This window comes from Mytilus edulis, chromosome 6 (assembly GCF_963676685.1).
Source record: "Mytilus edulis chromosome 6, xbMytEdul2.2, whole genome shotgun sequence".
Classification (NCBI taxonomy): domain Eukaryota; kingdom Metazoa; phylum Mollusca; class Bivalvia; order Mytilida; family Mytilidae; genus Mytilus; species Mytilus edulis.
In genome coordinates this window covers 49063266-49085725 of record NC_092349.1, presented here as the reverse complement: position 1 = coordinate 49085725, position 22460 = coordinate 49063266, and the positions used below count along the sequence as shown (strand labels likewise).

Genomic DNA, 22460 nt, shown 5'->3' with positions numbered 1-22460 from the left:
AGTGTTACTGAACAGACAGTGTACATGTACGGAGTTGCATTTAGTAGACCTTTCTTGTGTTTTTACGACTCTTTTTGCCATGGTCTTTGTCTATCCTTTTTAATTGATTATTCTTATAACCATGTTTCACAAGCAATAACGAGACGTTTTAACATTAATGAAGCATGAAAATTACATTTGTACTATATAAATCTATCATATGAGCACATAGTTCAACCGACATGTACCTACCAAACGTACTCGTCTTATGATAAGTTAGTTCCCGTAAACGTTCATTGTGATCGCAGACTGATAAAATCCTTCACGATGGAAACAGCACAAACAAGTGTCGCTTCTACGACTTTGTTAAAATAAAAGTATAAAAAGGATTAAGAAAATATCTTTATTGAAGAACATTTTAAGAAATCCCCAAAAAAATCACTCTGGTTCGTCTTTTCTTCGAATTCGTTGGTATCAATGACCTACAAAATTAAATAGTGTACTTAAAAAGAGATATATATAAACAATGTAAGTAAAAACATATAAACAAAACTGTAAACTATATGACTATATACAAAATACAAGTTGAGAAGATATGAAATTAATTTATGTTGAATGGTTATCTCTGGTCCTATATTTAAAATAATAATTCATGGCAGCCGTAAATTTGTTTTCATTTAACCATGGGTTGGACATTTATATTCGATTATTTTACCCTGAGCGGTATGCAATGAATTATTTCTAATCAAAAGGAAAATTCGGCAATTGTGTTTACCATGAAAGCCCTATACATACGATACTGTTTTGGCTGTTTCGTTTTTCCCAATTTTGATAATATTAGTAATACTATATTATTCAATGATTTGTTTTTAATCCCATTTTTCACATATATGTTTTCTTCCGATGTATTTTTATTTGTTTTGATGCGTACAAGAAGCTTTTAAGGTGGTACCCAACACTTTCACTCAAATTGATTTGGCTAATTTAATTTTCATAAAATTTTGTCAAAGTATTTACTGTGACCCTTTAACAAAAATTTCAAAATTTCAAAAATTTTGAACCAACCGTTTTGTCAGAAAAATTACACTGGTTATATAGCAGTTTGACAAACACCAATTTTTATCATTGAGAAGCTTAATATTCCCTTTACACCACAACGTTATTAAAACGTTAAGCTGACTTTACAGAGTTATCTCCCTGTAGTGTTAGGTACCATCTTAAACGCCCGGCATTTACATTTGATTTTTGTCTACTGAATCATTCTTGTGACGTCACCTTGTTTCGTTGCAATGCCAAGAAAATAATATCATTTCGCGGAATGTTTTGTTTCATGGAAAATACATTGAGATGGACGTAATTGTATATTTTCCTGTAGAACAGAGATAAATATATTGTTTCTGAATCTTGGACTATGTAAAGTGGGAGTTTTGATATCGAAAATTGAGAATATCTACAGGTATAAATAAGTTGGTCGCAACTCGGAACAGCCGTGTTTGTGTATTACTCCGTCTGCGCTAAAGGTAGATATATTGCGATTATACTGGTTCACGATAATAAGACGTTATATTAGAATAACTAATCTTTCACGAGCCATATCATTTGTCTCAAAATCGTTAGAACAGTGCCATATGTATGAATTTTTAAAAAGTTTATTCTTCATTATAGACATTTATATATAGTTGCATTAATTTACTGAATAACTCAGGTTGTTTATTATTCTATTTAGAAATTGGATATGTCTCAGAATATTGTCTTCTTGATTTGCCTTTTCAGGCTGAAAAAGAAACAAACGATACCATAGACTGAAAACAAACTGAAAATCAAGACTAAAACCAAAAACGATGAAAAACAAAAGTCAAATGAAAATTTCCGAGACAAATTCGAAAGCAAATGTCTCTGATCAAAAAGCAAAATCGAAAACTTAAACACATCACACGAATGTACAAATGCAACAACTGTCACATTTCGGACTTTGTGTAGGGATTTGTTGATATAGAAAACCAGGTTTTATAGCTAGCTAAACCTCTCACTTGTATAAAAGAAAGTTTCATTATATTGACAACGATATGTGTACAGTACATAAAGACAAAATAAATATAAATGTCAAACAAAGGGTACAGCAGACAATATTGTGTTATCAATCACAATCACTATAACAACAAACAAAGATATAAACATTTCCCATGTCAAAATAACACAATGACGGGATGTATAAGTACAGAGCAACGAAATGTGTAACAAAGAAACACGAAAGGGTATATACATTATTTAGACAATGTATATTAACAGAAATGAATGACAAGAATGAAGAAATTTATCATAGATCAAAAACACAATGAAGGGATATTTAAGTTCAGAGCCACGACATATGTAACAAAGAAACACAAAAAGGCATAAATACAAAGCATATTGACAAAAAAGAATGTCAAGAATACAAATGTTAGCCTAGAACAATAACGGGATGCATAAGTACAGAGCCACGTCAAATGAATCAGTCGGAAAGCTGACCCCGGTTTGACCCCATTTCTTAAAGCAACAATGGACGTCATGTGATTACCATATATGGGCATTTTTTTACCAAAAAAAATGAAGCTCGTTTTTTGGAATTTGTAGTTTTTTGCATGAATTAAAACTAATTCCCTTTCAAGTGAACATTCTTGAGTATTTAAGAAATATATAACTCAACTCAATTATGGATTAAACTCATTTTTTTCTCTCAAAATGTGTCTTCAAAGTCAAGGTGTTGACGAAAAAAATTGGTCACAGAAAATTAAAATCGTAATTTTCTTTCTTAACTTCTCGGGAAGCTATGCTGAATTTAAATTATGTTATGTAACATTACTTGGACTATGATGTGTCAAATGTGTGCCAGTTGATATGCTAAGATACGCAAATCTGCCAGTTAGATGTGTCGATATTTCTGACGAAGCGGGGCCGACGGTAATTCACGAGTTACGTCCCTTTGTTTGACACTATCATAAACAAACTATTGTTATATCAAGCAATATGCTGTTATTTACATGTGAATATTATTAAAAATTATCTTATTAAATATATTTTGATACTGTAAACATGTGCCAAAAAATAGAGAAACACATTTTATCACTTTTCAGAACTCAGTCCCTGTGAAATAGGCCCTATGTGTCCCTATGTGCCATAACAGGGTTAATAATTTAATATTAATTTAATATTCCAAGAGTTAATTTAATATTCATATTTTTGGTAAGTATTTTTACTGCTGCAACCAAATTATTTTAACAAAGAAATAAATGTCTACTCAATTTATACAAGGGGTAGTCTAAATATTTATGAATAATCATGGATCAAGACAGTATTAAAATGATAAAAAAAACCCAGGAATTCCTTTTCATTACTGACACTTGCAAGTGGGTCCTACCTTTTTCATTTAAACATAAAAGAGATCATAATGAAAGTATTCTGAATGTTAAATCTTCATTATTTTAAATAATAAGTTTGCAATCCTTGTATGAACAAACTAAATATAACAATGTTGTCTCATTGATTTAATGCAAGTTATAGTTCTAAAGAATGGACTCTAATTATAAAAATAACACACTAAAACAATAAATAAATGGTGCTGGTCATGAACTTGAAAATAAATAAGAACAAAATAGACTTAGTAATATTTTTCTTTTTCTATTTGAAAAAAAAATAATAACATTAAAAAAACTATGCATTTTTACATTTATATAAAAGTATTTCAGAGCAGTTTCTGGGGGCTAAGTCAACAATTATGTTTTAGATCACAAGTCAAAATTAAGTCACATTTCATGTCAGTATGATAATGCTTTGAATAAGATTGATTAAAATGATACTCTGAAAGAGATTGTTTGAAGGCAGCAACCATTTGTTTTCAGGGAGGGGGGGGGACTATGAATTTTTTTCCAGACAAGTTGAAAACAATTCTTCTCTTTCAATTTTAGCATTTCATTTAAGGCAGCCGAGGGTAAAACTAATTTTTTTTTCTCAGGGTCAAAAACAAATTATTTTTTATCCAAAAATTGGAAACAAACTTTTTTTCTTCAAAACAATCAAAAGCCACCACCCTTACCCCCTACAGAAAATCAAATGGTTGTTGGCTGCCTAAGTTGAAATTTAGAACAATACTTTCTCATTTACTTTTGCAGGATTCCTTTAATGCTTTATCACAAAAAAAAGTATTATTTTAAACAACGCATGTGTTTTATGTCAGTGCATCTAAAGCAGTTAAGGTTGTGCAAAAACAGTATAAGATTTCCTTACCTTGGATTAGTTAAGTCATACATTTCACTGACTTAAAGAGAATAATTAATCCAGTCAAATATTCACAGCTGATCTCGCCATTACTTTTTCAAACAAACATACTAAATGTGTGTACATTGACTGTGTTCAGATGCCAGGTGACATCGATGTGTAAGACCGAAAAACTACAATGTTAAAAATGTCTTTCTTTTGGAATTTAGTTCAAACGGGGTTTCCCAAGGGGTAATAGAACGTTATGATTTTTTAAAAATTTTGAGATACGTATTATTAATTGTTTGTATAGTACATATAGTCTTTGTTAATCTGTGAAAAATAGAAGAAAATAATTTTAAACGACGATCAACGGCATTACGGGATCGTTAAAACACGGCCAATTTGACATGTTTGAGATTTTTTTTCCTTTTGATAATAAACTCCATGCTCAACAAATCGAAATAAATCTATTTCAGACCCTAATGGCAAGTGGGAAACTGAAAAAAGATAAACTTCAAAATTGGAGCCAAAAAAAAAATCCGCGAAATTAACGCAATTTCAGAATGGCGGGTTTTAATATCAGTCCCATTGATGTCTTATGAAAGTAACAACAACGGTTGTTTCTAAGGGCTTGCTTTCCGACTGAATACCACCAAGAACAGACTCAACAGTAAAGGTAACATTCATAGGGACAATTAAAAAATAATATGACACGTTAAAAGGAGGATAAATTTCGTCAGTACCCATAATCAAAACTTCAAACAGCACTAAACAAACACATAAATGTAGATCGAGTAACACGAAACTGCCAACAACTCTGATTAATATCAAGTGCTATGGGATGTAGGCAAATCATTTGTGTTGAGTTGTTTTTGAATATTGAGACGCATGGTCTAGGTAAGATTATTGATTGATTATCTCAAACAAATAGATAATATGCCAAATTGTCGACATCTGATAAAAAGAACAGGTATTTTTAGGATGACAAATCTTGTGTTCCAATCAACGGTTTCTTTTTTTTCCAATAGTAACGTTAAGATCATGCACACAGTTCATTGAAATATTTTTCTAATAAAAGGCCATACATAGTTTTAAATTTAAAACATGCTAAAGGAACTGATGAAGTGATTTTATATGCATTGTACGTTTATCATTATACTTTTTATCCTATTTCAATAGTGTTCGGATCAAAAATATTTTGGTCATTTTGTCGATTGCATGTGATTTTTTATTTTTAATATATAGTTTCACCAACCCACTTAATAAGAAAAAATACAAAACAAAATCAATTGCTGGTTTTTTTTTTTAACATACCTTAAGCGTAATATATTTATTACATGAATTATTTGTAGACTATATGTCCGGCTTTCACAATTGAATCAATACATATACAAAGTCGTAAATAGATATGAGAAGATGCAGTATGAATGTCAATGAGACACTTCTCCATCCAAGTCTAAATTTATAAGAGTAAACCATTATACATATTCATTACCCTATTGTTTTCTTTTTCAGAAGTGTCCACAAGTTAGTGGTTGTTATACGGTTCATTTTCTACCAATTTTGACAATGTATGCAAAATGGGTCTCGCTACATTGAAGACCCATTGGTTGACTTCGGCTTTTGTTTGCTCTATGGTCGGGTGGTTGTCGCTTTGACATATTCACCATTTCCTTTCTCAATTTTATTTAACCATACAAATAAATTAAATACACAGATAACAGTTAGTTGTACACCTTTAAACACAGGGCAACTACTTACCAATTTAAAAAAAAAGTAGCGACAAAATAAGTGCTTATGCTTCAAGATTGTAAGCGAATGGAATATAAAATGTAACTACAGATGGGTGCGGTCCTAACCTTGACAAAAGTTAACTTAGAGTTAACTTGTTGACTGCTTTTTAAGTTAACTTGAGAATTTCTAAGCAGACCAGCAAGTTAACTTCGTCTACGGTGGACCAGACCTACGGTCCGCTATGACTGCTGCAGACCTATCGACGGGTCTGTTCCAGACCAGACCTGTGGACAAGTCTGATTTTGACCAGTCCTGAGGACAGGTCTGCCCCAGACCAGACCTGTGGACAGGTCTGCTCCTGACCAGACCTGTGGACAGGTCTGCTTCTGACCAGACCTGTAGACAAGTCTGCTATTGACCAGACCTGGGGACATGTCTGCTTATGAAATGTTATCGTTTTTACGACTTTTCACATCAGACTTGAGCTTTATTAAAATATGTATAAACAACATTCGCATTGTTCTTCCCAAGAAGGCCTCTGATAGCAAATTTCTTTACTCGCTATACTCTACTAGACATTATTAATAACAACACAATTCTTTCTTTTTTTATTTTTATATATTCTTATAAACAATAGTCAATTACATAGAGCTATCATATTTTTTTAATTAGAAGGCGGATAGAAATTAGGGTTATCCAACGCATCGGAACAACATTCGTATATCATGGGATATCAACATCTTTGTCGACGTTACTTCGTTCCCCGTTTTTTACCTGCCCCTTCATAATTTTTACTTTACGCATTTATACATGCATGGATATTTCATTGTTATTCTACTTATTTGGATTGGATTTACTCTTCTTTTTCCGCAGAATATTCTTACGAAAATTGTACAGTTGTACAGTGTCCAAATATGTACGATGTGGTAAAACTACCAACAATTTCGTCAAATTCGTCAGATTTGTCGAGAGATTTGTGCACATGAATGAAATAGTTGTCACTTGACGTTTAACTACAAACAAAATCAATCAACCGACATAATAGATTAACAGTATACTATTACCAGAGGAGAACCTCAAATACATTTTTTATTAAAAATCACAAATGAATTCAGACATGTCAGTGTTGGTACATGTACTTGGATGATGCGGCCTAATAGTTTCGTTTTACACACCCAATATTGCAATCCATTGTATTATACATTGAATCCTGACATAAAAAATATGGCTGAATTACTATGCGGGTATATATGGTATATAGATTTACAAATTTAAGTGCACATATGGTCAGTTTTGGTGGAAGCGCTTAAAATATTTTGTTGTACAAGTCAGCATGAGGTATCAAAACACTGTAATTTTGATACGTATCAATATTTTGAATAAAAGGAGGACATTCTAGCACCCTAAATGTATGCGAACACAAATTTGTTGTTATTGTATTGCAATATTGCTGTCCATTGTATTGTACATTAAATCCTAACACAAAAAATAAAGCTGATTTACTATACAGGTATATAACTTTACAAATTAAAGTGTACATATGGTCAAATAATTCTGTTGTACAAGTCAGCATGGTCAGCATGAAGTATCAAAACTACTGAAATTTTGTTACGTATCAATATTTTGAATTAAAGGAGGACATGCTGGCACCCTAAATTTATGCGAACACAAATTTGTTGTTATTGTATTGCAATATTGCTGTCCATTGTATTATACATTAAATCCTGACATAAAAAATATGGTTGATTTACTATGCGGGTATATAGATTTACAAATTAAAGTGCACATACGGTCAGTTTAAGTTGATGCGGTCAAATAATTTTGCCGGACAAGTCAGCATGAGGTATCAAAACTACTGTAATTTTGTTACGTATTAATATTTTGAATAAAAAGGTGACAGCATCTATGCAAACAAAATTTTTTTGTTATTGTATTACAATATTGCTGTCCATTGTATTATACATTGAATCCTGACATAAAAAATATGGCTGAATAACTATGCTGGTATATAGATTTAGAAATTAAAGTGCACAAATTGTCAGTTTTAGTTGATGCAGTCAAATAATTTTGTTGTACAAGCATGAGGTAACAAAACTACTGAAATTTTGTTACGTATCAAAATTTTGAATAAAAGGAGGACATGAAGGCACCGTAAATTTATGCAAACAAAAATTTAAAAAAAATTTGCTGATTTAGTATGCTGGTATATAGAATTATGAATAAAAGTGCTCACATGGTCAGTTTTGGTCAACACGGTCAAATAATTTTGTTGCACAAGTCAGCAAGAGGTATCAAAACTACTGAAATTTTGTTACGTATCAATACTTTGAATAAAAGGAGGACATATGCTGGCACCCTAAATTGATGCAAACAAAAAATTGTTGTTATTGTATAGCAATATTGTTGTCCATTGTAATATACATTGAATCCTGACATAACAAATATGGCTGATTTACTTTGCTGGTATATAGATTTACAAATTAAAGTGCACATATGGTCAGTTTTAGTTGATGCAGTCAAATAATGTTGTTCTAAAAGTCAATATGAGGTATCAAAACTACTGAAATTTTGTTACGTATCAAAATTTTGAATAAAAGGAGGACATGCTGGCACCCTAAATTTATGCGAACAAAAATTTGAAAAAATATGGCTGATTTACTATGCTGGTATATAGATTTATAAAAAAAAAGTGCACACATGGTCAGTTTTGGTCAACACGGTCAAATAATTTTGTTGCACAAGTCAGCAAGAAGTAACAAAACTACTGAAATTTTGTTACGTATCAATATTTTGAATAAAAGGAGGACATATGCTGGCACCCTAAATTTATGCAAACAAAAAATTGTTGTTATTGTATAGCAATATTGCTCATGCTGTCCATTGTAATATACATTGAATCCTGACATAACACATATGGCTGATTTACTATGCTGGTATATAGATTTACAAATTAAAGTGCACATATGGTCAGTTTTAGTTGATTCAGTCAAAAAATTTTGTTGTACAAGTCAGTATGAGGTATCAAAACTACTGAAATTTTGTTACGTATCAAATTTTGAATAAAAGGAGGACATGCTGGTACCCTAAATTTATGCGAACAAAAATTTGAAAAAATATGGCTGATTTACTATGCAGGTATATAGATTTATAATTAAAAGTGCACACATGGTCAGTTTTGGTCAACACGGTCAAATAATGTTGTTGCACAAGTCAGCAAGAGGTATCAAAACTACTGAAATTTTGTTACGTATCAATATTTTGAATAAAAGGAGGACATATGCTGGCACCCCTAATTTATGCGAACACAAATTTGAAAAAATATGGCTGATTTACTATGCAGGTATAAAAATTTATAAATAAAAGTGCACACATGGTCAGTTTTGGTCAACGCGGTCAAATAATTTTGTTGTACAAGTCAGCATGAGGTATCAAAACGTAACTAAATTTTTTTATGAATCAATATTTTGAATAAAAGGAGGACATGCTGGCACCCTGAATTTATGCGAACAAAAATTTGTAGTCATGTGTTAAAATGATGCTTTCCTCTAAAATACGTCTTTTCATAGATATACATATAAATAAAGTGCAAATATGGTTGAATTTGATAGGTATTGGAATATATATTCAGTGCCCGTTATCATTGTAACCAAGATCGTTTTTTAATTTATAGATTGGCAGATCACAGATAAATTTGTGTTTCAAGCAACGTTTTATGCGAACTTTATTTTCAAATATTAGTATTAAATCCTGTTTATATAACGGAAGTATTAGTTTTACTTTATTTTCAATATTAATACTACGAAACAAAGATATTGATAAATATTTTTAAAAAATCGATGTAGAGCGGTCCTGGTTACAAGTTAACTTAGTGTTGAGCAGACCAGTCAAAAGTTAACTTGGGAACAGGTCTGGTTTCGATCGGATTTGTCAAAGCAAAAGTCAACTTATGTTAACTTTGTGGCAGGACTGGTCTCGAAGTTAACTTATGTTAACTTTATGGCAGGACTAGTTTCGAAGTTAACTTATGTTAACTTTACGGCAGGACTGGTTCGAAGTTAACTTATATCAATAGCGGACCTGTTTCGAAGTTAACTTTTTGGCAGACATAAAAACAGTCCTAGGACCAAATCCGCTTTTCAAGTTAACTAGATTTTGGTCCTAGGACTGGTCAGAGCAGTCCTAAATGTGGTCACAGGTTAACTTTGACCAGTCCAAATGACTGGTTATCAAGTTAACTTGCTGTACAGGTTAGGATTGCACCCATCTGTACCAGCGATTTAAAAAAAAACACAAACACATAAGGGTGCAAACAGCTTTGTATTGTTCAACTGGATATATGTACACCTTCAACATTGTGCCCTCTGAAACAGACCAGAATATAAATTATAATTAAAATCTTCTTTTCATCGTGTTTCCGAAAGATTTTTCTCCGTTTATCTACAATAACTTATTTTCAGCTCATTAAACAGAAAGGGTTAATCATCTTTAACCAGGGACAATTACAGTTACTGCCATATGTGGACTGATTATTTATTAATTGTTTACCCATCTGTACAGTTATTTTGTGTTTCTGAAAGTTTCTGCTATACCTTAACAATATGAAGCAACACTGTGGTTTTTTTTCTCTTGCTTTATAGCGTTTGTGACAAACGGAAAAAACAGGGGTCAAAATCGTCATCTAAAAACATTGGCTAATATAAGAGGTCAATCGTCATTTCCGACTGCATTTGAAAATATTTTTATATATTGTTTTTGCTGATGATTTTTTGCTTAAATTTTTCCTTTAGGTTATATTGTTTAACAAAATAACCAATATTTCGGCACTGATGATGTGAAGACGTCATATTTTACACTTTTGACAAACAAACGAAAACACAAAAAAGTAATCGAGTACTGCAAAATGCATTTAGGTATAAAATATTTTTATAAATATCTTACCATAAGGATGTTTATTTGCATTTTCTAACGCCTGTTTTACAAAGGTGACCACACCCGTTAGAACAACATAGACTACCATGACCACAGCCTGACCCACATCGTTCATCACAAGTACCGACTGTACCTGGAGGTAAGGTCGGGCACACCAATCTGCACTCTAAGATAAAAAGATAGTAATTAATTTTTCAAATGATTGCTTATACATCTCATTTTAAATTTATCGTTTTTTATGTTTACATGTGGTGAACAATTTCTAGATATAACTTTAGTTGGTTTTTTTTTTACTAAAGGTGAAAACACGTCTTTAGTATTTTTCTAAATTTCATATGAAAGTAATCAAATATACTCTCATCCAATTGAAAGTGAACTACACTATGGTCCAAGTAGTTAATCCAAATCGAAAATTTCCAAATGTATTAAAAAAAAGTTCGAATATTTAATGAATGGCTGTTATTTATTTTGAATTTATTGAACCATAAAATTAACTTTTGACTCTTCACATTGAATAATCCGCGTTAAATGTGAAGAGTCAAAAATTTATTTTATGGTTCAATAAATTCAAAATAAATTATTGCCATTCATTATAAATAAATTTCTATCAAAAATAAGGCTCAAAGATAAATATTAATACAAATAACAACGTACACAGATGATCACATTGAAAATAAAGCTAATTTTTTTAACCAATCAGAAGACAGTACATACACCAAATTTATTTATTTAATAGTAACAACATTTTTTTTAAATTGAGGTACAAAATGTATCATGTTGTTTATTTGACTATTACACGTACAACTATATTCAATTGTTCATCAACTGTCCGGGTATTGATGTTGTTTTACATACACAGTACACTTTATTCAATTTGGTGTAAAAAATAAAGACGTTTTTTCACCTTCATGATAAATATGTCAAAATTTTTCATGTTTTTCTATCTTTCAAAAATATTTGTTCAACAGCATGGTAGACATATTACATGTTATATCATGCATTTGTGAACTTTCCATTTCGTTGTAGCAACACTGCTGCATCGCCGGCATACGACGTATAACCTCCCAATTGATATGATATTCCGGGGCTTGAATAATGATTTCCTTGATAGAAGATTGCTGCTCACAAGGAAGCTATTTAAGCAAGAGCACCTGATACTATTCCCAGTTTTTGTTGGGGTTCGTGTTGCTCAGTCTAGTGTTTTCTATGTTGTGTCGTCAGTATACTATTATATGTCTGTTTGTCTTTTTATTTTTTGCCATGGTGTTGTCAGTTTATTTTCAATCTATGAGTTTGACTGTCCCTCTGGTATCTTCTGTCCCTCTTTTATGTGGAGTTAAGTTAACGGAATCGCTAAAAACATTTGACTCATGTGATAAATTCGAGACCCTATTTATTAAATCAACATTTTTATCAGACATCATTTACATAAACACCAATAATTCAGTTATATGTAATTTATCATTATACCAGGGATTTAAAGTTTTATTCTAATGCAATTTGTATGTAACAATTTTTTTCATTGGCTAAAAGTTGCCGTCAAATCCACAGTTGACCAGGCGTAACTAAGGAGGGACAACCATTTTGAAATGATTGAATCATCAAATGTTGGATTACTACTATATAATTCAAAATAAAACAACACCTACCCCGAATTCGCCGTTTTAAAGTTATTTTATCCGAATTTGAAGCGTACAGGTAACGTAATAACCTCCAGTTTGTAAGTTTTCATTTGTATGACGTCACGTTTACCCATGACGTCTTTGTGCCAAAATCATTCATCAACTTTCGCGGATTTTTTTTTATTTGTCAAATTTAGACATTTTTCCAAGTTTTATCGTATTATTTCTTTTTGAAATGCATTAGAATTGGAATAACAGTACTGTAGTTGAAGAGTTGCCACCGTCAATTTTGATTTGACGGTCGCAAATGCAGTTTTACTGGCGACGCGTGGCAACTCTTCAACTACAGTACTGTTATTCCTTAATTCGTACAATGTATGTTAATTTTTACATATAATCAATAATTTGTAACCTTACAATATACTTAGTTGAAACACATACACACATTGAAATACATACATGAACATATACCGCAATATAAACAATGATGAAAGCGATACACTTACTTGGTGTTGCACCACTGACAGTTGTAGTTAAGAAAAATAGGACACAAAAATTACACAGTAATAATCCAGTTAATTTTGACATCGTCTCGGCAAAGAAATAATGACAAGTGACAATGCTCACCTTTTTCTGTTTATATATTTCATTTTTTTAGATAATTTATTTTACTCACGTGTTAAATGATATACAGTTCCACGAAAATGTAAACAGTTTTAGGAAACAAAGGATATAAAAGACATGTGGTTAAAACATCTATTTAGAAGAAAAAATATTTGCATTTATTTGTAAAGATGAAGACATGTCATCTTTTAATTGCATGCACAGTTTAAATACAATAATCTTTGTAAGCCAGTCCTAGTGTTACGACAAGTTGTTCTAGGTGTTTTCTTTTTCGAATATTTTAAAATTATTGAATCTATAAATAGTTTTAACAGTAACCAAATTAAGGTAGATTCTTTCCGGAGAATACAAGTTACTATAAACAGATATTCAATTTATATATTGTAATGACAGTATTATTACGAAATATTTGTATTCAAGTTAATTTTAGGATTCAGAATACACTCAATGATTTTTACATGTTTAAACCTTTACTTCTTAATTTTATTAATAGAGAATTCAATTTCGAAATATGTTAAACATGTTGAATTTAATTTTCAATATATGATCTGGGTGGTAGAAAGATCGCTCAATACTGCATTCTCTAATTTCTAAGACATAGCTTCTTCCAATTCAGTTTTTTCAACTAATTTCTTTACTTTCTAATTAAGCCCCATCCATACCCCAAATTTAACATTATTCAATGAGAATAGGCAAATGTTTTAAGTCAACAAAAGGAAAATATAGTTGTGGTCCAACACTTTCTATTCTCCAAAAAAAAATATGCAATTTTTCTGTATCCTGCATTTATGTTTCTATAACCACTCCGTAATTGTAAAATATTGATATTGATCCAATATTCTACATTTTGTAAATTCTTTCCAGACTTGAATGTGATATAAAGATGAATTTGAATCAGCAAACAGATTAACAAACAAAACAAGAAAAACAAATCGATGTGGTGAATACTTAGAAGCAATCATGGTTTTCTTTTAGTTATATTCCTAGTATACTATCTTTCCTATTTTTGAGACGACTACTAACTTGTCGTACTCGATGTCAGTTGAAGGTGTTGCCCATTGTTGAAAAGGTGTGCTAATGAATATTGTTGGCTCATTCGTCAAATACATAAAAAAAATAGTGTGTCTTCTAGGTAGATAAAAGTCGTAACTAAAACCCCCATACCCGTATCCCGATTTAAGCTATCGAATTATACATATTACCGGCTTTATAATAACATGAGCATCACGGCGAGTGTCACATGTTAAACAGGGTATGCTAAACCTTTCGGTACACCTTATATCATCCCAATTATTTGGTAAAGTTCTCGTTGTTCAGTCTTTCATTTTCAATCTTGTGTTTTGTTGCTGTAGTTTGTCTGTTTGTCTGTATGTCTGTTTTCTTATTTATTTGGCATGTCGTTTTTCAGTTTATTTCGACATATAAGTTCGAGTGTTCCTCTAGTATCGTTTGTCTAGTTTTGTAAATTCAAGTTTTTTGTATTTAACAGAAACTGTATAGTAGTATGTGCAACAGTCCGTCATATTTTCCACCGAATAATATTTGATTATTATAGTTTGGTAATTGTTAAATCGCCAAATATTTTATCTGTTTCTGTTTATATTGCTCAATCATCGATGAGTTGAAAACAAATTAGTAAAATAAACCAATTAAACACGTCAACTATCAGAATAGTCCAGTCGATTTGTGAAACAATTGCTCAGATTGTGGTAAAAGCATAAAATTTTGCAGAGTGTTAGTTGAGGTCATAACTAACATTTATAGCTATGGACCCAATTCAGAAAATCAAAATGGCGTCTCTGGGCGGCCATTTTGAAATTGTGTCCAAAAAATTAATAAAAATTATTAGACAAAATATGAAAAATATATTACTTTACCAATTTTGATAAACTTTCGTATATCTTATGACAAAGAATATCAACTGAAGACTATTGAAGTATTAGGTGACCATCTTGAATGATGGCCATTTTGGAAACGTAAATTTCCAATATATCATTATTCGCTATCCTAAATCGTTTTTTGAATTAATACTAAGTTTTATATGCATTTACAACTAGTTTTGCTAATCATTTATTTATGACTGTTGCTATTCATATAGGATATATTCACCAAGCACTCAAATAAGGGATGCATATGTTAACAAATAAATGTATTTAAAAAATACGCGTTAATTCTTTTAATTGCAGTTTAGCATGTAGGGCTTAGTTACTTTTTTACCACCAAAAAATGCGTATATACAATACAAGTTATGGCCATTGTATGTTGAAACGGAATAATACGTAGGTATTAAAGTCACTGGAGCTGAAAAAAAATTTAATAGACTGGAAAGAATTCCGTAACGCCAAGAGAGGACACATGAGGATTTACAATGACAATCAAATACAAAAAGAGCAGACATATACATTTGAGCTGGTAATCAGTCATTTTTGTAAGCATAAAACTGTTCCAAGTTGATGAAGGCCATGTAATGGGAGAATCACAAGGCAAAAGGTACTTATCCTGTGAAAGCACTTCTTAAGATCAAAATATATTTTGTCAGGAAAAACGAAAAAAGTCTAAGACGAGTCATGGATTGAAAATACCAGTAAAATAACCAGCAACGGTTGTGATGAATTAACAAGAACAATATGATTGCAGGGATTTTTTCCGTTCATTGTGATGAGGTATCTGACTATCATCATGAAGCCTCGACAATTATAATTGACAATAGTGTATGTGACTGTCACTTGAACTACTAAACATTGTTCTTTTAGCCAGTGCTGGAGATTAATATTTCAGGAGCAGATATCATGCTAAATGTTTGTTAAAACTGCACGACAAGGCAATTAGACAGAATTCGAGACACAGAAAAAAAGTCAAGAATCTCGCCAAATTGATAGAAAAAAGTGACGGCTCACACTCTGGAACAGATATTGTTTTAATATTCGAAATTGATTATATTGGTAAATTGTACAGTAAACGTTCTTAGTAAATATGAGTTGTCATTGAAGGAATGATTAATACAATACTTCTGAAAAATTGAATACTAGCTGCCATAGATAATATGCAAGCACACATGAAAGGTTGCGTCTTTCTCCGAATTCTCAACGAATATGTTGGGGAAGTTCTGAAACAGGCCATGTCTTTTAGTCGTGATTATGAAGGCCTCTTCATAGTCAAATTAACTAGAATAGTTTGAAGAGTTAAGCTTGTTACTATAAAAAGGTTTACAGAGACATTCAATGTAGGCTTTCCAAATGAATCGGTTCCACAATCTTTGAGACATCTTACTCTCTATCTGAGGACCGATAAGTTGCAGTTGTATCATTTCAACGACGAGCTGCACAATTAAACTATTATAGCTGAAAAATGGTAAGTCTTGTCTGCCACTCAACGATATGTCTGGACTGTTTGGCCATCCTGTATCATTCTTACTAAGGAAACTTATGTCTGTTGAACTGATGCGTGTCAACAGCTGTTATTGTGTGTCCCTGTAAAGTTATTCTTAGTATCAAGCATATATATTTTGCCTGGTATGGCTATGGTAATGCCTTCATTTTTACCCTTTTATTATGAGTCTGTTTCATAGCTTCACGATTACATTTGTTGAAAATCAAGAGCACTAATTTATTTTGCGTATGCTTATAGATATCCTATGGCAGCTACATTCCAATTTTGTTACCTGCGTTGTATCAGTTTTTTCTTCCATGATAACTCCAAGATGTTCCAGGCGTTTACTGTACAATTTAGCGTGATCTGCAAGCTTGGAGATTGGTACAATACCTCTTCCAGACCGTGTGCTATCAATGTATTTTATTATTTAGGAAAGCACAACTCCAAGGATAAAAGATTCCTGGCTTTCTTTCTGTGTCTTAGATTCTGCCTATTTGCTATGTTGTCAAGTTTAATCAATCATCAAGCATGAAACGAGTGATTTGCCATCTCCAGATCTTACTTTTGCTAAGGGAATATGTCTTGTAGTACAAGTGCACAGTCATGCCCTATTTTTGTCGATTTGAAAATGTCGATGTATCATGGAGATCTTCAGATACATCACCGCAGAAAAAATGCATTGCAGTCATTGTTCTTTTTGATCCAGTTCCACTTTACAGTGTCTGGTTACTTATTGTTTCCTTTCAATTGGGAACTTATCTTTAACATCAGAAGTATGTTTTTCCTTAAGCTTTTGCTGATGAAATATTTTGAGGTCTGAAAATTTGTTTGACATGATTTGTGCCATTTTACCTTGTGATTCTGGAGTGCTTCTGCAGTTCCATAGCCCTGATTCAACTGTTTTGAATTGAGCGAAAAGAAAACCAATTCAAGACCCAACATCTTCGTATGCTTGCATCAAAAGGGTGATTGCCAGCTCAAATGTCTATGACTGTTCTGTTTGTATCTGCTTGGCATTGCAAACCCTTACACGTCCTCTCTTGCCGTTTCACACATTCCTTCCAGTCTAATTGCCTATTATGTTTTTCTGATATATAGTTCAAGTGTTTTCGAAATCTACAATTTTGATCTTTTCAAAAAAAAAAACTTTCGATCATAAATTATATAATATATACGTAATTTCTGTTTTAAAAAGTTACTTAGGCTAACGTGTAATTAAAAAAAACTTTTGATACTGATATCTTAATTTTGTAAACATGTGCATGCCTTATCTGACCTCTTTGTGAATATCCAATATAAATTAGTAAAAAAAGTATGAATGCAAACAATGAATTAATAAGATTAGCGAATAATGATGGAAATTCATGTTTTCAAAATGGCCATTATTCAAAATGGCTACCAAAAAATCAATATATATGAAGTTATCTCAGATGACAGTCCTTGTCATCTGTGATGAATATACTATGACTATATATTATTTCCTGCAGCAAGCGCTTAACTTATAACTCAAAGTGAACACGGTTACTAAGGAAATGCAAATATGTAAAGGCAGTATTAAGTTGAACTACTCTATGTTAATGTGGAGGACAATGTGATAGAATATGATAAACAGAGTGTGGTTTGACAAAACATGTATATTTCATTTATTGTTAGATATTTTCAACGTCAATTGAGAACATTTGAGCAGTTTATGTTCTTATAACATTACTTGTATGATATAAAATTTATTATGTCTGCAATCAAGGTTTTTGAAAGTTGTTTCAAATGAACAATATCCACAAAACGAATTATCCAGTAATCAGCCAACTATTATAAACGACAGGTATTCAAATATTTTCTTGCTTTATTTGTATGTTTACAATAAAATTCTCCTGTTATTCTATGTTGGACAAGCGGTTGCACGAATATTGCTTTCAGAGTAACAATTCATTTTATGATCCTCTTCGTGTCTGCGTTTTAATGCTTTTTTACCCGCTACAAAACAGAAGAATAACTCGGGGAGGGGGATAGGCTCGGATTTTGTCCTGTTTATATAGCAAAAACAAATACATTTGTATATCTTCCACAATACATTTTTTTATTATATCGAAAAATGACTACAGTACTTGCAACCTTAGGCGTTACTGTTTGACGTGAACTTGACTGATCGGTGAATGATCGGTGACGGATGTTTGACTGATCGATGAGTGATCGGTGATCGGTGACCCATACGATCCGTCAGATAAGTCAAATAACCTATGTGAGAGTTACCCTGACAACTGTCACCGATCGATCAGTAAATTAAATTTATGCACGGATCGGACGGATACGTATATATTTAAAATTCTTATGTAAACCGACCTCCACAGTGTTTAACAATCGATGAACGCGGACCTCTACGAAGACACCTTAATTGACACGTTATAATTTGTAATAAAATTAGTTGCAATAAAAAAGTAAAAATAGTTTAACAGAATAAGATGCTTAGAGCGTTAAATTGTTTGTGTTGATTAAGATTTCATAATAAATATTATAAACATCAGAGACATATAATACATAATTGTATTATATGACTCAGTTAACACAAGGACGTATATTAGAAGGATAGGAAACTCCCGATACCGTCTTGATAAAATCCGAGAAATGCCGCGAATCGCGAGAAAACACGAGATCTGCAGAAAATTTCAGCGGGAACCGTCGCCTCAAAATTTCTTCATCAATTTGTAAGTATAAAAACATTATATGAATAATTAAAAACGTATTTAGTAGAAGTATTTTTATGGTATTGAATGATATTTCACTACAAAAACAACATAAGACGCTTATAAACAGCATAATAAGTGATCATAAGTAAGGATGCGATATGCAGCCCATGATGCTGATACCGAGGTGGTATGACCCGTCATGTTGCATTGAAATAATTTATTCTTATTGCATTTACTTGTACAAAATTATTTGATTTCAAGTTTTAGATAATATTTCCGTTTGCAGATGAAAGATGGACGTCTTTTGTTGTGTATTTCACGTGTAATATAACATATAAACCAGCCCTTTTCAGTAAACAAAATGGCGACTTCCATGGAGAATGGACTTTTATTTTTTCAGCTAAACTTGCATTTTTGGTGTTAAAAGACGCTCTAAATAGAATGAGTTCCTTTCCTTTTTTATATTTACGTTTGCATAGCAAGTTTCAACTCTATTTGTTAAGAGGTTAGTCAAATATTGAAGTTATTTCACCCCTCCACCTTTTTTTTGTCAATTATTTACCAATCAGAGCAGAGATGCTATTTTGCAGCTATAGTATTGAATATAGGCTACACAATCACATATTGCATTATTTTTTCCAATTTCTTAGACATTTTTACACTTGCATAGCAAATTTCAGCTTCTTATGTTGAGTATTTGATTAGATATTGAGCTACAAAATGAACAATTTTTTTAACAGCTCTATTTTGTTTTATAATATCTACCAATCTGAGCAGAGCTGCTAGTTTGCGGGTATAAGGTCAATGCACATTGCATAAAAATGCATTAAAGTTATTATGTTCCCTTCATTAGATATATTTAGACTTGCAGAGAAAAAATGAGCTTCCTATTTTGGAAAATGAAATAGATATTGAGCTTTTCTTTGCTAATATTAATTTTGTTTCACTCTAAAAATAACTGAACCGGGGCAATGTAGTTAATAAGCAGCTCCAGTGTCAATATAGGAATAGTTAATAAAATTTACTTAAAAGGTCTTTTGTTCCTTACATGCTTTTGAGCATACTGAGCAAAATTAGGCCTCCTATCTGGCATAAAAACAGACCGTTGGTTTTCCCGTCTGAATGGTTTTACACTAGTAATTTTTGGGCCGTACATTGACCTTTAATGGTTTACTTTTATAAATTGTTATTTGGATAGAGAGTTGTCTCATTGGCACTCGCACCACATATTTGTCTTATACTTCTGTCTCAGTTATCAGGGGTGTATCATGCAATATTAAAAACTATACGTTCCCCATTCAAAAATATTGATTGTCCCTAAAAAGGGGGTTCGTACTCCCAAAACCCCCTGTCTTGATCCTCCACTAAAACCAAAACTAAGTCAAATATTACTTTATTCATTTTGGATTTTTAGGCTTGCCGGATCGTCTAATAATGTTCAATCTTTTTCAGAAAATAAAATTATTTCCCTACCTACATACTCACACCTGGCTTGGCAGGGTCAGGATTGGGGAAAAAACAATATTTTAATTTAGGCCCAACGAAAGGACGTATAACTCACAATTGAGAATTTCTGTATGACTTAAAATTATGAGGGACTATTGAGATGCATATCCATGAATTGAAGGCATGATTCATGCAAAATTAAGATACTCAATACAAATATAAAAAAAAGAAGATGTGGTATAATTGCCAATAAGACAACTCTCCAAAAGAGACCAAAATGACGCAGCAATTAACAACTATAGGTCACCGTACAGGCTTCTTGTTTGATTTCATGATACTTTGGCTTGGGTATTAGAGCAACAAATAAGTTTCAATTTCCACGACTGAAAAATAAAAGTTTTTAGTGGTGTCTCATCTTTATAAAATGAGGATAATATTGTAAAATCAATTTGATAATTATTCCATTTATCATGTTTTACTTGAAAGATACTTTTTCATTAATTATGTAAAATAAGTTGGATTTTTTTCTCTGGTTATTTTCAATCATGACATTAAACCCTTTGTATTTTATGTACCTCTCAATGTTTTCATTGTTTTTTTACAGGTTCTCAGGTGTTTACATTGACCAATTTTACCCAACTGATTGCCTTGCCATTGACTAAGAAGTACTGAATAATCAGGTATGGTTTTTTTTTTTTAAATATATATATATTATATTAAGATTATTTATCAAATATAGGAAGATGTGGTATGAGTGCCAATGAGACAACTCCACATGTACATGCCCAAGTAATTTATAAAAGTAAATCATTATAGGTCAAGGTACAGCCTTCAACACAGAGCCTTTGCTCACATCAAAGGTATAAAGGCCCCCCCCCCCTCCCCCAAAAAAATTACTAGTGTAAAACATTCAAACGGGAAAATCAACAGTAAAAATCTATAAAACATACTTGAATAATAAACAATGATAAAAGTTACAGTGGTCATTAGGGATTGAAAAAATTATTTTCATATAAATTTTGAAGTGAAATGTACATGTATACAGGTATAAGTGCATTATGTTCAAGTTGCACGACCAAATATTATATTATTAATAATAATTTATATTTATAATGAATGTACATTCACTGATATTGTTGGCCTTTTCCAAACTACGTCTACCCTTTTTTATTGTGAAAATAGTCATCAATTTTATTAGATTGGTAAATTTATGATAGACCATGAACATGACTGCAACTACAATTTGCAGACCCCCTTTGAAGAGGTAAACCCTCATTTGAAATAAGACTCCTTATTGGGAGTGAAGATGCATACATAGGCCCTCAAATCTGCACATATAGTCATTTAGGCATGAAAAATGATTTAATGAGTGATTTTCAGTTTGTACTCCTACACAATTACTACTGAGACTGCACTGTTTGTGAAAAAGTAGCCTTTTTGGGAATACATGTAGTTTTAAGCATATTTTTTTTCTTCAAATTGGGAATTTTCTACGGGGGAATTCGAAAAGCCTTTATTCTCCATGGCCAATAATTTATAATTAAGGCAAACAATACCATAAATATCAATGACATGTACAAAGAACCAAATTGAAAATCACTGATATATGAAAACTGTAAAAAAATAATCGTGTTAAGAAACAATTATTAGTGTGGTCGGGGTTGCATAATAGGTTTTAGCATGCAGCTTCTCTGGATTGTCAAGGTCAACATCCAGTGTAATACAGTCCTGAACTGGAATTATCAATTTTTAAAACAACATCTACAGACTCAACATGTACATTCATATGCAATACTCACACACTTCAGAAACAGGTGATCACAATATCAGTACA

The 22460-nt window shown here is 31.8% G+C and overlaps 1 long non-coding RNA gene across 1 annotated transcript; it reads right to left on the bottom strand.

The window, feature by feature from the left end:
- Window positions 1-368: 368 nt before the first annotated feature.
- LOC139527820 (uncharacterized) lies at window positions 369-13155 on the bottom strand. Its single transcript, XR_011665459.1, has 3 exons — window positions 13007-13155; window positions 10888-11044; window positions 369-461 (listed from the first exon to the last, which is right to left on the bottom strand). It is a non-coding gene; the product is annotated as an uncharacterized lncRNA (long non-coding RNA).
- Window positions 13156-22460: the final 9305 nt, after the last annotated feature.